The following is a 15,170-nucleotide window of genomic DNA, read 5'->3' on the forward strand; positions in this document are numbered from 1 at the left end:
CTGCTGGAAAGGGGCCTGTGTGGTAAAGGTCAGGGGGGAGAGTAGCTAAGTGTAAGAAGGCAGAAAATATAATAAATAACCAGTGGTCATTATTGTTTATTTAGGCAGCTTTACGTTTGTCCATACTCCTGATAGAGAAGCTATCATAAAAACTGTACATCTAGTATTTCTAACTACCAGATAGGAAGCAGTATATAGATAAGGCAAAGTCCATTTATAATTTACCCAAGTGTAAATTATAGTAACTTTGATTCCACTATTTATGCAAATGTTATTTCAATTAAAGGTAGCATGGGTGGGTTTGTTCACACAATACATATCTGGTGTGTTTTGCTCCAAACCTTCCTTGCATAGCTATTGAAGGAAGAGATCTATGGATTTTAAAAATACATTCAGCTCTGTGCAGGCTCCCTTAGAAAGGGTGATATCTGCCTCCAAGGTAGGCGCTTGTTCTAAAGAAGAGAGCTTCATTATTTGTTTACTATGCACTCTACTCTGATGGTGAGGAGAGTAGGAATCACAGAGCCCAACTGCAGGAGCAGCCCTCCAGGGAGCCGCATGAGTGAACTACACCAGAGGTCTCCTGCCCTAGCTTGTATTTTGAAGACCTGTAACATGCAGACCCCATTCGGAACTTCCTACTGCCTCCCTCTGTGCTGTCTGTAATGTGAAGTTGGAAGCACATTGAGAAAATGCCAGCACGTACTCTGACTCTTTCTGGCTCTCTCTTTAAATTTCATTTGATGGAGTTGTCAAGCAGCTTAGAGCTTGCAAGTTTGGTGGAGGGGGGTGGTTGGAAGGAGAGAATGCTTGATCTTGATCTGGTTGCTGTTTTCTCTGTGACTCCTGCTGATTCTGGTTAGGCTTTCTTCAAGAGAAAGGGAGAAAAACCAAAACAAAACCGAGGAGAGGAAAGAACCACAACCACCAAAAATGCAAAAGCAATTTCATTGAAATGGAAACTGTTAGCTCCTAAGGGATAGAGGGACTGAGAGTGGGGGGTAGGATTATAAAGATTGGAAAAGAAAAAGGGGCGTGGGGGATGGAGGAAGCCAGACAGACAATTACTAATAGCCATAATTAAACACGGAAACGCTCAGCGATAATTAGCTAAATTTTGCTAATTAGTGTAAATGATCAGCAGGGAAATGAAGATTATGCATTAGATAGAGGTTATAGGCTGGCAGGGTCTTGATGTTTTCTGTTCAGTATGTAAACAGTTAAAAGCAGTTACTAGTTAAGTGATGGGATTTGCAGAGCAGTACTTCCCAGGGGTTCCTAAATCAATCAATCAATCTCTCTCTCTCTCTCTCTCTCTCTCTCTCTCTCTCTCTCTCTCTCTCTCTCTCTCTCCCCCACCCCCCTTCTCACTCCCTTCCTCCCTCCTTCCCTCCTAAAGGGGTAAAGGTGTTGAGCCTTGCACAGGTTAAACACAACTCTTCTTTATTAACTTCACTTCTTCAAGGATCAGTTTGCTCAGTACCCTCTAAATCTTTTGGACTGGTTCCCAGTCTGGTTTCTCATTAACCTGCATCTGATAAGATTCAGTATGATGGAAAAGGAGAACAAAGCAAGTAAATGACTAGGGACCCCAGAAAAGGCCCTCAGACCCACCAGAGCTAAAGGATACAGTGAGCTCCAGGGTCTGCCTGGCTGAGATAAGAAAACTCATGAATTCAACTCTTCAATATCCTTTATCAACCCCGAAGTCCCATCCCACTGATTTGGGGCTTGGAGAGTGAATGCATCTATATTAAGTAGGCTCCTTGAATAGTTAATGAATGTTTTCCAGCTCGAAATCAAGAGAAGCAGCAATCAAGAAGATGCCCCAACCTTTGCCTCCAATTCCACTTCCAAACCGTGACCCTTTGAGTCCTGGAAGGACCAGGAGACCCCTCAGCATTTTCCTAATGTGCCTCTCCTTCTGACTCGAAGTACAGTTGCTTTCCCCTAGTCTAAGGCAAAGGCTTAGCTAACAGCAATTGTTTGAAAAACTCGTTTGGATGGAGGTGGCAGGAGGCACAGCCCCATGCTACTGAAGATGGTTGTTACTGGTAGTTTTCTGCCAACCTTATTCCAGAGTTTAATGCTGCAGTCTCGCTTGCCTGGGAAGAAGTCAGTGCCCTTCCTTCTGGTATAAAATGAACACCAGAGGCTTGAATCCAAGAACTTTCTATAGACTCAAGAGAGGTTTTTGTTTGTTGTTTTTTTTCTGCCTTTCTTCCCCTTGTCCATTTCCTGGGAAGCCAGAAGTCTGCAGAACTGCCATCGTAATCAGTGATCGCCACCATCATCCCCCAAAAGCATTCTGCCCAATAATGGGATTCACACTAAGACAGGTAGAAGGACCAGAAATCCTCAGAACAGCTTTTACCCAGCCCTTAAAAACTGATGTGTAGATCCGCCTACAGTCTATGCCAGGGTAGCCTAGACAAGGCTGAGCTCCCTTATGAGTTGGGGAGACAAAGTCGCACCTGCCTGGGGTACCCAAAATAGTTACAGTTTAGGGTTGTCTGTCAGAAGAGAATTAACTCTCCTCCTACCTGGAACCTAGTAAGTTTTTCCCCCATTGTTCAATCCCTTCTCTGAGGTTCCCGCTTTTTTGTGTGTGTGCTCTCTTCTATTCAGTAGTCAGCATTTATTGAGCGTTTACTATGTGGCAGGCTGCGTGCTATTTGCTAAGGATAGAAAACTAAATAAAATATTGTGCTGTTCAGCTAGGGATAGTGTCAGAAGTGTTTTTAATCAACTAAGTGCTTCTATAATTTTAAAAAATAGAGTGGACAGGGTGGGGATCCAGATACCAAACTGAATTAGTCAATATAATATATAAATAGACTTTATAAAACACAGATTTGCATTTTTCTGTTATTCAAAATATTCCTGCAGGTATTTTTCATCCTGGACTTTAGTATCACACTTAACTATCATGCTTAACATAACTCCAGGGAAGTTCATGGTATGGGACATACAAATATTAAAATATATTTGTTTACCAGCCTTCAGTTTTATAAGGGAGTTTTGTGTATTCCCTCTTGCCCATCTTTACGAAGTCTAATGTATACCTGCCCAAACGATGCTTTCACACTTATAATTTAGAAAACAGGTTTCTCTAAGGACCCTAGGTGTAGTATGTGTCTTACATTTTATTCTCCATAATTCAGCAGACCTTCCTGACTTTAAGCATTTGGGGGAACTAGCTGAGAACACAGAACTTAACTTTAAGAGGGAATGCACCACAGTGTATTTAGAGGAAAGTCTCTTGCTCAGAAACCAGGGTGTGTGAGTGAGTGTTTGTGTGTGTGTGTGTGTGTGTGTGTGTGTGTGTGTGTGTGTGTGGAGGGGGGAAGCACATGTCTACTTGAGCGATCTAACAGCAGTGGTGGTGATCTCGCGAATGGCACCTGAACCAGGAGTCCTTCTTGTAAGGAATTATGCTACTATTCATTGTCACAGACAACGCTCCTTAAGTTTCTCTAGCCATGGGGCTTGTTTTGCTCTGATCTATTGAGCACTTTCTTCTGCTCAGCCAGCTGCTTTCTAACCACTTTCTCCCTTCCTTCTTGGGATTTGGTTTGCTGAATAATTCATAGTGTTGGTTGACAGATAAAATGATAAGATTTATATGTCTTTGGCCTTGGTGATGAATTAATTAAATTGCTTTCTCCTTTTCTCTCTCCTCTAGATGCATTGTTTTTCTTCTTTAAAATTTGCTGACAAGTGGTAGGACAGGAGATTAACTTGTTCTTAAAAGACCACGTTAGGAAGATTATACTATCCTAGTATAAATTTCTTCAGGACTTTCAACATGGATCATTGGGTGGGGTAGAGGTGAGGACTGTCATATCATAAGGAGAGGAGATGAGATAATTCAAACAATTCTTTTCAGGAAAAAAAAAATCCTTCAACACACTGACTAATAGCTAATTCCATAGTAAGAATTTTATTCATTATTGCTGATTTTGAATCTGGAAGGGGTAACATATTCCATTTTAGTAAATGAATTTACCAGATCTCAGAAAACTTTCTTTGTTGGGATCCTGGGTGATTGGGAGAGAAGCAAATTTCAGAAGATAAAGCTGGGTGATTGGGAGAGAAGCAAATTTCAGAAGATAAAGCTTGAACTTATTCATACTTCCCTACCTGTATTAGTTTTAAAATCACAGGCTAGGTGGCTTAAACCACAGAAATGTGTTTTCTTATATCTCTGAAGACTAGAAGTCCAAGATCAGGGTGTGGGCCCATTTGGTTTCTTCTGAGATCTCTCTCCTTCGTTTATAGATTGATACCTTCTCATTGTGTCCTCACATGGTTTTCCTCTGTGTTCACACAACGCTGATGTGTCCTTGTGTATCCGAATTTGCTCTTCTTATAAGGACATTGGTCAGATTGGATTAAGGCTCACCCAAATGTCTCATTTTAACTTAATCACCTCTTTAAAAGCACTATCTCCAAATAACAGTCACAATCTGAAGGACTGGAGATTAGGGCTTCAACAGATGAATTTGGAGTGGGCACACAATTTAGCCCATAACACTCCACTTCTGCCTACCCGGCCCAGACCCAGTCATTGGGAAAGAAGTGAAAATGTACTGTTCAGTGAATCGCTGTTGAACTCTCTATGGAAAAATAAAACTTTCAGTGACAATGGTAGCAATTTACAAAATTGATAAGCTGGTGCCTTATCAAAAGGAAACATTTATATATATGGAGAAAACAACACCCGTAGATTTAGTTAAGACTTGTTTGCTTTCTTCTCAGTTTATCTTGTGTGACCCAGTCTATACCTTGATCTGCTAATAGACTTATTCTGTTTGACCACAGCCATGTGCTCTGCAAACAGACCCTAGAGGCCACACTCTAAGGCTCCTTCCACTTAAGCCTGCTGCCATTCAGGGCAGACCTTCCTACCCTCCCCGTTACTTCTTCCAAGAACTGCAGTTGCTCACTCTTTTCCTTTCCTCGAACACACACCACCAACTCCTTTCACATCTCATCCTTCAGCGAAGAAAAGCAGTTTAAATAAGTATAAATAACTACGTTTTTGGCAGTTGAAAAACACTGTTCTTTTAATAAGTATCACTTTTATTTTTTTCTGTTGGAATTTTATGTTTGGAAAGTTCATTTTAAAATATAAATATGAGGTAACTTGTCTACTTCATGTCATGGTCATGAGGTTTGGGTGAAATGATTGAGAAAATGTGTTGTAATTATAAAGAACTCGCTGTTATAAATCATATTTAACTCTTTGGGGAAGAGATGATTTTGTTTGTTTGTTTTTGTATTCGGATACTTTTGAAAAATATGATTTTGAGAATATTTGCAGATGAATATATTCATTGCGGTCATGGGATTCTAATGGGCAGTGTGGTGTTAAGTGTGAATGGGGACAATCCATCACAAGATTTAGAGTTGGAGGAAAACGTCTCAATCTTTTCCTGTCACTTAGGAACTTTGTGAACCTGGATAAGTCATAAGACTTGCTGAGACTCAGTTTCTTTATCTTTAAAATGCGAATGGCAATAATAGTACTTACCACAGCTATGTCAAAGAATTATATGCGAAATTGAATAAGTCATGCTTTGTACATTGTAAACTACTGTGTACAGGTTAAATATTTTATGAGAAACATTTTAATGATAATGCTCTTTCAGTTCCTTGTACAACATTGAGCTTCACTGTTGAATGTTTGCTGATTGGCAGCTTAAGTTTAAAGAACATGCGTCAACTAGTTCTCATTTCCCTATCTGTAGCAACACTTTTGTGTCCAGGTGGTTATTTCATTTACTCGCTCCTTCTTTAGGGACATGTGGGGGAGAAAACCTTAACATGTGTTTTCCTGTTTATGACACTAAGAGAAAAATAACATGTGTGGTCAGCTTTTCCTTTGTGATAACATGTAAAAATCCATGCCAGGCAAATTTTAGCTTAGAATAACAAATTATAACAAACCATTTAGAAGCACAGAGTTCTAGTGAAGTAAAAGGGGGAAGGCCTCCAAGAAATACTCTGAGACCATCTTGGAAGTTCAGAATCGAATCTCGTTTCTAGAAACAGGTACAGGATTTAAACATTCCTACATGATGCTCAGTATCCATTAAAAACTAAAACATTTCAATCTAGTTTATACTAGGAAAAGACAGATCTTTTCAGGACTACTATTTTTAGATCTAGAAATGGAGAACTTCTTTTAATGACATTTCTGAAACTTTTACTTATCAGGACTCAAAAGTTATAGAGGAGATGGGAGCACATTATGTGAGAACCTTATAGTCAGTAGACTTTGTGGAGCCTGAATTTAAAACCAGAACACTTATGGAAAGGACATTATGCTAGGTCATAGGCTTTATTCCTAGCTTTCTCCCCCCAACTGACTCTGTGACTTTGGATATGACATTATGTTTTTTAATTAATTTTTTAACACATAGATTTTATATGGGATATCTTGATCTTTTAGCCTACCTTTTTTTTTTTTTTTTTTTTTTACCAGTAGTTATCTGTGTGCCTTAATAGTATACCTGGGGAAAATTGTCTATTTCGTTTTTTTCCTCATTTCTACAATGAGAGAGTTGAGTGAGATGATCTCTCCAAATGGTTCTCAGCACGAGGTCTGCATGATTCTCAGTCTGTATGTCTTTAAAGACACCACTGTGTATCTTAAACCTGTCTGAGTTCCACAGGTCTTCCAGTATTTTATAGGTCTATTTTCTTGACGATCATAATAACTTATACCAAAGCCACAAGCCAGGTTTTCTCTTTCCCCCTCTGACAGAAACAGCATATTGTACAAGAATGGCACACTGTGATGTTATAAAGCCCGTAATCCAACTTCATATCAGAGTCACGCCGAGATGGCGAGAATGCAGCTTTCGTTTGAACACACCTTATTAGTACTAGAAAAAAGCTCTATGGTGTGTTTAAAATGCTCTGCTGTGTTCAGCCATATTGGAGCAGAGGTCAGAATAGCAACTGAGTTTATAAAGACCAAGTGTTTTATTTTTACTTACAGTTGGAGTTTTGAGAGACTTGCTTGGATCATAAACCAACACGTGATACAAACCTACTGTGTACCAGGCACTCTGCCAATGCTTAACATGTATGATTTCATTTAATCCCCATAATCCTTTGATGCTAATCAAGTTACTGCCATTTCATAAATAAAAACAGTGAGATGCAGAGAGCTTAAGTGGCTTGACCAAAGTAATACGGCGGTAGAGCCAGGATTCAAATCCTGTTCTAACCACAAAGCTCTTGTCCTTTTTGCTATACTAGGAGTTCATTATCTCAAGAAACTGAAAGCGAAGACAGCAAGATCTTTTGTCAGGAACAGAGTACCCAGATGAATGAAGCATTCTGATTTTATGTGCTTGACACACCTTTCCAAAGAGCCTGTGAGAGTGTCCTCTTTATGATAAGTATTTGAATGTTTGTCAGTCTGCCTGACTCCATTCTAACCCAAGGACATACTAAGCAAAAGGAGCAGACACATCAAACATTCACACCTGATACATCTCTTTTCAATGAATGAGTATTGATGGAGTGACATGTCACATGATTGATTCTTGTTTACTAGGAGAGTAGGGATAGTAGTTTATGGATGAGGCAAAGGATAGGGAACATCATGTGCCCCCAAAAGCACACCAATAGGCTTGTAGGACTTTAGGGCTAAAAGAGAGTTTAGGGATTATCAGAGCCCCTAATATTCCAGATGGGCAAAGTGGGGACTCGGCCAAGGGCAGCTAGTCAGTGTCAGAATCAGATGGTAGCTGGTCTGTATGACCAAGTTCATCCACCTTCTTTTACTCTACTGCAGAAAGGCCAACTTCTTACTCTTCCAAGATCCTTTCTCAAATTGCAACCGTATCTCCTACCTCTCTTTCTGCAGATTGTTCTCCCCTCAACCAGATTAGGTCCTACAGGAATGGATAGTGCCAAAGTTGGACTTTTCTGGCCTGTAAAACTTAATTTTTTGGAAGCATTCTTCTTATAGGTGCCTGACTTTGTGCTAGGAGGTAGGGATTCTTGGTGTGTTCTGAAGGTTTATTCTGTATGGAAGATCCCAGTGTGAGAAAGTGCTCAGATTCCGGTTCCTGTGCAGGGAGACACTGTCTATCCTGGTTGGGTCTCACCTCCCAGATGGAAGGGGAGAAATGACCTGTGTAGTAGTCACCCATCTCTGTTTCCTGTTTCCTATCTGGAAGTCACAATCGAGTTATTGTTCAAAGCTATATCCCCTGCCTTAGTCCCCACCCCTTGTTACCAGCTTTTGAGTGACTATATGAACATAAAACCCATAGAAGCCAACAAGACATATTTTCTGAGTCACTGTTTCACTGTTCTCACACTTCCTTTTTTTTTTTTTTTGCTGTTTTGAAATATTCCTGTCACCCCCCAACATTAAAACATGTAATACTCCTAAGTGACTTTTTCCCAAACTATGAATTTCAACTATTGCCGAGGCAGTCTTTCAGAATTTGAATATAATTACACGCTTTGGGTGCAAATTGTGGTTTTTGCTACAGAGGAAACTAATGGAAATGATCCGCCTGCTCCTGTAGTTTACAGATTATATGCTTCAGAACTGGGGGTATATATTTAGGCTGCTATTCCGTGTGGCACATTAAAATGAAAATGAACTCAGGGTGAGCCACCCCGGTTGCTAGGCAGTAGAGTGGGTTGACAGAGCACAGCATTACATGGAACCAGTGTGGATGTTTTACTTAACATTTATTTGCTTTGTGCCTTTGTCATTTGATGTTGTCATAGAAGGGAAGGAGGAGGAGATAGGCAGGGTCTCACTGTCTGCAGAGACTCAAGCAAGGAGGAAGACGTAATTGGCCCAAACACCCAAGTGAAGTGAGCATTTTCTAAAATTTGAAATTGCCATACAGAGAACTCTTCTTACAAAGAGCGTTCAAGACATGTAGCCATTCATGGCTGTGGTGACAAGTTGAGGGACATGGGCTTGGGCAGACACTTAGCTTCAGAATAAGGGCAATGACTAGCAAAGAAGAACCAGCTTCCCTAGGCTTGCCCTTGCCTCAGTGGCTCTAAACAAAAGGACCCCACTCTGGGTGAAAATTTTAAATGTGCTTGTATAGTCAGTCCATTTAATTCCTGGCCTGGGACCCCAGACTTACCATGAGCATGTAGTGATGGACAACAGAGGTTTTGGGGTTTCTTCATAAGTGATAGCTAATGGAATCACTCCAGTTGTTTTGAACCTCTGGTTTTCATAAAAGACTAAAGGGCCTTATAAAAAACTAGATCACAGATAAAGCAAAGCAAGACCCTCTTGGATTCTTGGGGTCAACTTTAGCAGCATTCTGATTATTTAAAAGTTTCAAAGGATGATTAAAGGGTTAAATCTCTGCTATTGGGAAAATTTGACTCCCTGAATAATTTGAGTGGAGGGAGGGTCCTAAGGTTTGGATAGTGAAAATTTTATTGTATATTTATTTCTCTGAACCAATTTTTAGGGATCTCTGAATGTTCACTTATGTCAATTCACACTTTTTAGATAAAATAAACCCAAGAAAGGAGACAGTTGTGCTTTAAAAGAATGATAATAATATCTTCTTTATTACTACTACTACAAATAATAATGATAATAATAACAATCACCTTTTTTAGTTCTTTCAATGTGCCTGACACTTTTCTAAAGGTCATTTAATTCTCTTATGAGGTAGGTACAGTTGTTTTCCCATTTTACAGATGTAGATACTGAGGCACAGAATGTTTGAGTCATTTGCCTAAGGTCATACACGTAATATATGACAGAACCAGGCTGAATATCTATGCAATTTGAATCCAGACATGTGCTGTTAATATTTAAATATTTATGCAATGTTACCTGGGATGGTGGGAAAAAACTCGCAAAGTAGTATTCTCAGGTGCAATATCTGGCTCTTTTTAAAGAGCCTTTTATGTTCTACCTAAAGCCAAGAGTAATTATGAAGACCCTTGATATTTTCTAAGCATAAAAGTATGCACTTACCATGTTTCCCTGAAAGTCAGACCTAGCTGGACCATCAGCTCTAATGCGTCTTTTGGAGCAAAAATTAATATAAGACCCAGTCTTATTTTACTATAATGTAACATCGGGTCTTATCTAACAATATAATATAAGAGCGGGTCTTGTATTAATTTTTGCTCTAAAAGATACATTAGAGCTGATGTTCCAGCTAGGTCTTATTTTTGGGGTAACAGGGTACTTTGTGTCAGGTACTGAACCAAACGTTTTAATTTACCTCATTGAATCTTTAGCAACCATCCTTCAGATAAGATACTATTATTTTCATGAACTTACAGAAAAAGAAATTGAGCATCAGAGAGTTAGGTAGTTCACTCAAGTTCTTCTACCTACTAAGCAGTTAACCCCTTGAATCCATTGAACTTTTAGGCCAGCTAATCTGTGCAAATGTAAAATCTGTTTCTGGCATTGAGAACAACTGATCTGAAAGCTTCCCTATGTTCACAAGTCCTGTTATATTACAGGAAATTATTTGTGCTTTCTGAAACACCTTTGGACACTCATATAAGTTTCACTGTCAGCTGACAGAAAATGGCTACATGTTCAACCAAGGATTTAAGAGTGAGGGACCCCTTCATGGGTGAGAGAGCCCATTAGTGTTAGTGACTCACCCACCTCATTTTTGATTCATTGTAAGATACTCACTTGTCAGGAAATTTAGCTTCCAACAGTTACTACAGGCTTTCTCATCAAGTTTTAATTCTAGGAAAACCAATTCTCTTAACTGCAAAACGAGAGAATTGTAATTAATGATCTTGAAGTGGCCTGCCAGCTTTGTCTTTGCAATCTTGGTATTCATCTTTCTATCAGCATTGATACGCAAAATTCCAATGCTTTCTAAAATACCTCTTTTCTCCTATGAGACCACCTTTGGATCTACTCTTATCCTTGGCCATGTACCCACAGTGGACGTTCATTAATTATGAGTGTAAAACTAATGAAACAAATATTTCAAGATTGGCAATGGTGTTCAATGTGAGTATGTGGGTGAATATGTGAGCCAGTATAAAATAATGTAGTATAAAGGTCTTGATAGCAACCTAATTAGCTTCTGACCTAGAATGTAAAGATGAGACATGAGGACTAAGCCTGCTGTGCATTACAGATGTAGGGATGTTTCAGTACCTGCTTCTTACTGCTCTGATGGCAGTCATCGATGCATTGTGTCATGGGGGCCCATGTTAATATGTCAATTATAATCTAAGAGATGGACAGCTTTAATGTGTGAGAGGAAGATAAATCTGGAGCCCAGGACCTCTAGAGCCAATTCCTCTCTTTTAGATGTTTCATATCTCTTGCCTTTTCCATGCCAGTGGGCCATTTTATGTGTATGTACTGCTATCTCCATTCTCAGGCCCTGGGGTGATGCCCCTAAAAGAATGTTCTTATGAAAGGCTTTCATTGGACTCAAAAGCTGCTTTGCACTTGTGGGATTAGCAAGTGCTGGACCTGGAGGGGGTCCTTAGGGACCCTTTCCAATCAAATCACTTTTCGTGCAATGAAACTAACAGTCTGGGAGTTCATGAATTGTTCCCAAATCTCACTTTTCAAGTCAGGAACACGTTTCTAGATTCTTTGTTTAGTCCTCCTTCTGCTACACCACAATGATAGTGCTCAAGCTTGCCAGTTGCCACCTGTTTTGCTGTGGACGAGGGGATTGAGATACTCTCTGGCACAACTGGAGTAATAAATCAGCACAGAAGGAGCAGAAAGAGTGACAGCAGAGTTTCTTCAAGCTCTTACACCATTTCCCTTAATTGTCATCACAGGCTGCAGTTCCCACTCCATCCCAGGCATGCCATTCCCTCACAGGGTCCCGCTCTCTCTCTGCTCCCGCAGCCTGGAAGGGAAATTCAGTGTGCTGCTTTTCAATCAAACCATTTGATGAGAGTTTTTGAGTCTAATTACGTGGAAGTTTTCATCCAGTGAAAGGAAAGAGAAAAGAGAAAGGGAGAAATTAAACCGAAGTGTAAATCAGTCAAGGGCTTAGATGCCGTGCTTTCTTTCTTTTTAATCAAGAGTAAAATGAGAGAAGAGTTTTAAGGATCATCATAAGACACCATTAACGCCCCAAGGAGCTCTTGACTGAAGATGGCTTGTCATGAAAAGAAAAGGGCGCAATGTGTTCAAAAAAGGAAGTACCCAAAGCTTGTGCTTCGGTTTAGGAGGATGATACTGAGGGGCAGGACAGTTTGTTTTGCTGTCACCATTTCGTCTTTAATTTCCGGAGGTGGCTTGCATATTATGTGCTCGATAAATATTTTAAGTTGATGATGTAGTAAATATGTAGTATGTAACTGGGATCATTATACGTTACGTAAAAAAGTGTAACATGTTTTCAATTCAGTCATCATTAAACACTACACCTGAGATCAGTATTCAAAGCCTGGCCAGTTTCCCATTATGGGGGACATAGTTTTAGTATGCTCCTCTAAAATTTCCTGGCATTCATAGAAGCATGTTTCACAGTGTTACAGAGAAAATCCATGATCCCTTTTGATCCTTGCAACAGCTCTCTGCAACAGGAGGATAAGTGATATATGATTGTTATTCATCTCATTTTTTTAAGCTGATGTAATCAAAACTAAAGAAGAATAAGTGACTTGACCATAGTCATTCAAGTATTAAGTGACAGAGCAGAAACTAACACCCAGCTTCCGTCCACCATATCAGTTTGCATGACTTAGTATCTTGGGTAGAATTTCCAGGCTTTCCAGTATAAGAAGAAGGGGAAGGAGAGCAGCTGAGAGGACAGTTTACAGAAGAATGGCTAGGACCGAGAAAGTGTGATGCAACTTCACTGTACTTCACACTTGCAATGAGTAAAGCAATGTCCTGGGCTATGCTCTACACGATTGAAATATGGAGCCAATACTCAAAGGCTAAAATGTGGTTAGAAATTCTTTGAACTTATGCTTAGATCTATTTATTTTCATCCTCACAGCAGCCTATACCGTGTCACCTGGACAATTGCAACAACCTAAGTAACGGACCTCCCTAAGCCTTCTATTGCCCCTGCTATCCATGCTCCACCTACCACTGGAGCCATTTATCTGGAGAACTAACCTGACCATGCTATTCCCCCACGGGCTTCTTCTGGCCTGCAAGATGAAGTTCAATCGGATCATGCCACTCCCTGTGTACCTAGAACAAAAGCTAGTCCCTTATCTTCGTGACCTGGTTGTTGCTTATCTCTGACTTCAGACTTCATTTTCTAACATGATCTTTGACCACCAACTTGGCTTGCTTGATGATTGATTCCTTGAACATACCAATTTTTTTTTTAAGTGGTGAAAAACGTTTATTAGAAGAGGTAGTTCACTCCAAAGAATTAGGAGTGGGCTGACCACAAAGAAAAGCAGCTCAAAGCCCAAGGTTCAAGGCGCAAGGTGGCATTATTAGGAGAAGAAGTATACTTCAAAGAGTTTGGAGTGGGCCCCAAGCAAAAGCAAGGCTCAAGAGGCCTGAACATGCCAATTTTGTTCCCATCGTAGGGACAGCCTTTATATTATCCATTCCTTCTCTTGGAAATATTTTTATTTCCATCCAGATTGCCACATGGCCACTTCTTTTTGTAACACTAGGCTTCAACTTCCATATCATTTCCTCAAGAGCCCTTCCTTAATGACCCAGTCTAAAAAGCACCCTTTCACCTCTTCATAACTACTTGTTTTCTTTTCATTGTAGCACAAATACCTCCATGAAAGTGGATGTTGTGTGTTATTGCTTCCATCACCCCATTACATTATAATCTCTTAGAACAGAGACCTTGTTTGTCTTATTCACGGTCGTATCTCCAGTGCCTAAAATAGTGACTAGCCGAGAGTGAGTTTCGTAAACATTTGCTGAGTGAATGGATGGATGAATAATTGACATATTTTCCCTCAAATGTGGCTCCCACCCAGCATTTTAGTCTCAATACTCACTGTTTTCAAAACTCCATGTTTTAGAATATGCTGTTCCTTGATTTGGGAATCTCTTTTATTTGGTAGCTTTCTACTCATTTTTTATCTTAACAGCTCAGTCTCTGGTATCTGATCTGCGAATCCTTTCTACCTCCCATTGGCACAGTGAATTTCTCAGCCTTCTGTGTTTTTCTCCATAGCACTTTCCTCATTGAATAATTAAAAGTATTAAACATATACAAAGGCTCCTAGTACGTTCTAGACATCACCCTGGGTGCCAGATACTTAAATGTGAGTACTATTGGGTTCCGTAGGCGATTCGTACCTTGGTAGAAGAGCTTACTGTCATTGTATTAAATATACAATATTGAGTTGCTATTATTTCTTGATGGTGATGGTTTTTCTCACTCGGCTCTTCCTTAAGGGTAACGAATGAGTTATTTTGGATGACCAACATAGTTCTTGTTTTATAAATGGTGCTTGCTGATCATCAGTGGAAGAATTGAGTGAGTGGGAGCATAAAGGGTTTTAATGCATGTAATGGTATGACAAACATCTTGAGATAGGCAGATAGACATTAAAAAGCACTTGGTGAGAGAGGTAAGCTTTCCATTGTGTTTCTTCAGGCATGCAATGGAAAGGGTGAAATATATTTATGAAAAAAATTTGAGAGATTTTTGGGATCAGTGACCCAGTTTGCTAGGTGATGGGCATGTAGAGGAATGTTGACATAAGTGTTTTCATAGGAGACTGGGGCTCTTTTGATGGAGAACATTGAAAAATATTTATAATCACAGTTGACCCCTTTGGCATTTACAGTTTGTAAACCAGCACTGTAAGCATTACCTGGTTTGTTCCTTTCAATCACCTGATGATGCTTTTATCATTATCACCATTTATAAGAGAGAAGGTCAAGACTGAGAAGTTGATGTTTAATTCTTACCTGAGGGTGCTATATCTTTTCAAAATGTGAATCTAATCTTGTAACTCCCTTGCTTAAAAAACAAAACAAAAGCAAAGAAACACACAAACAAAAACCTCTCTCTTCAGGAGCTTTCATAGTCCTTCACATATAAGCAGAACTGACCCTCATGATCTAGGGATCCCTGCCGGGTCTGGCCATTGCTGAAATTTTTAGCCTCATCACCCATAGGGCCTTTTCTTTTCCACCTCCCTGACCTTCTCTCAGTCACTCCAACTCTCCCTCATGGATTTGTCTTTGTTCCTCTCAT

At 39.8% G+C, this 15,170-nt stretch overlaps 1 protein-coding gene across 31 annotated transcripts in view; it reads left to right on the forward strand.

Annotated features, from left to right (window-relative positions):
* Positions 1 to 15,170, forward strand: part of NRXN3 (neurexin 3) — a 1,519,061-nt gene that overhangs the window by 1,016,551 nt on the left and 487,340 nt on the right. The gene's annotated exons all lie outside the window — the stretch shown is intronic.

Source organism: Rhinolophus hipposideros (genome assembly GCF_964194185.1).
Source record: "Rhinolophus hipposideros genome assembly, chromosome: 5".
In the NCBI taxonomy this organism is placed as follows: domain Eukaryota; kingdom Metazoa; phylum Chordata; class Mammalia; order Chiroptera; family Rhinolophidae; genus Rhinolophus; species Rhinolophus hipposideros.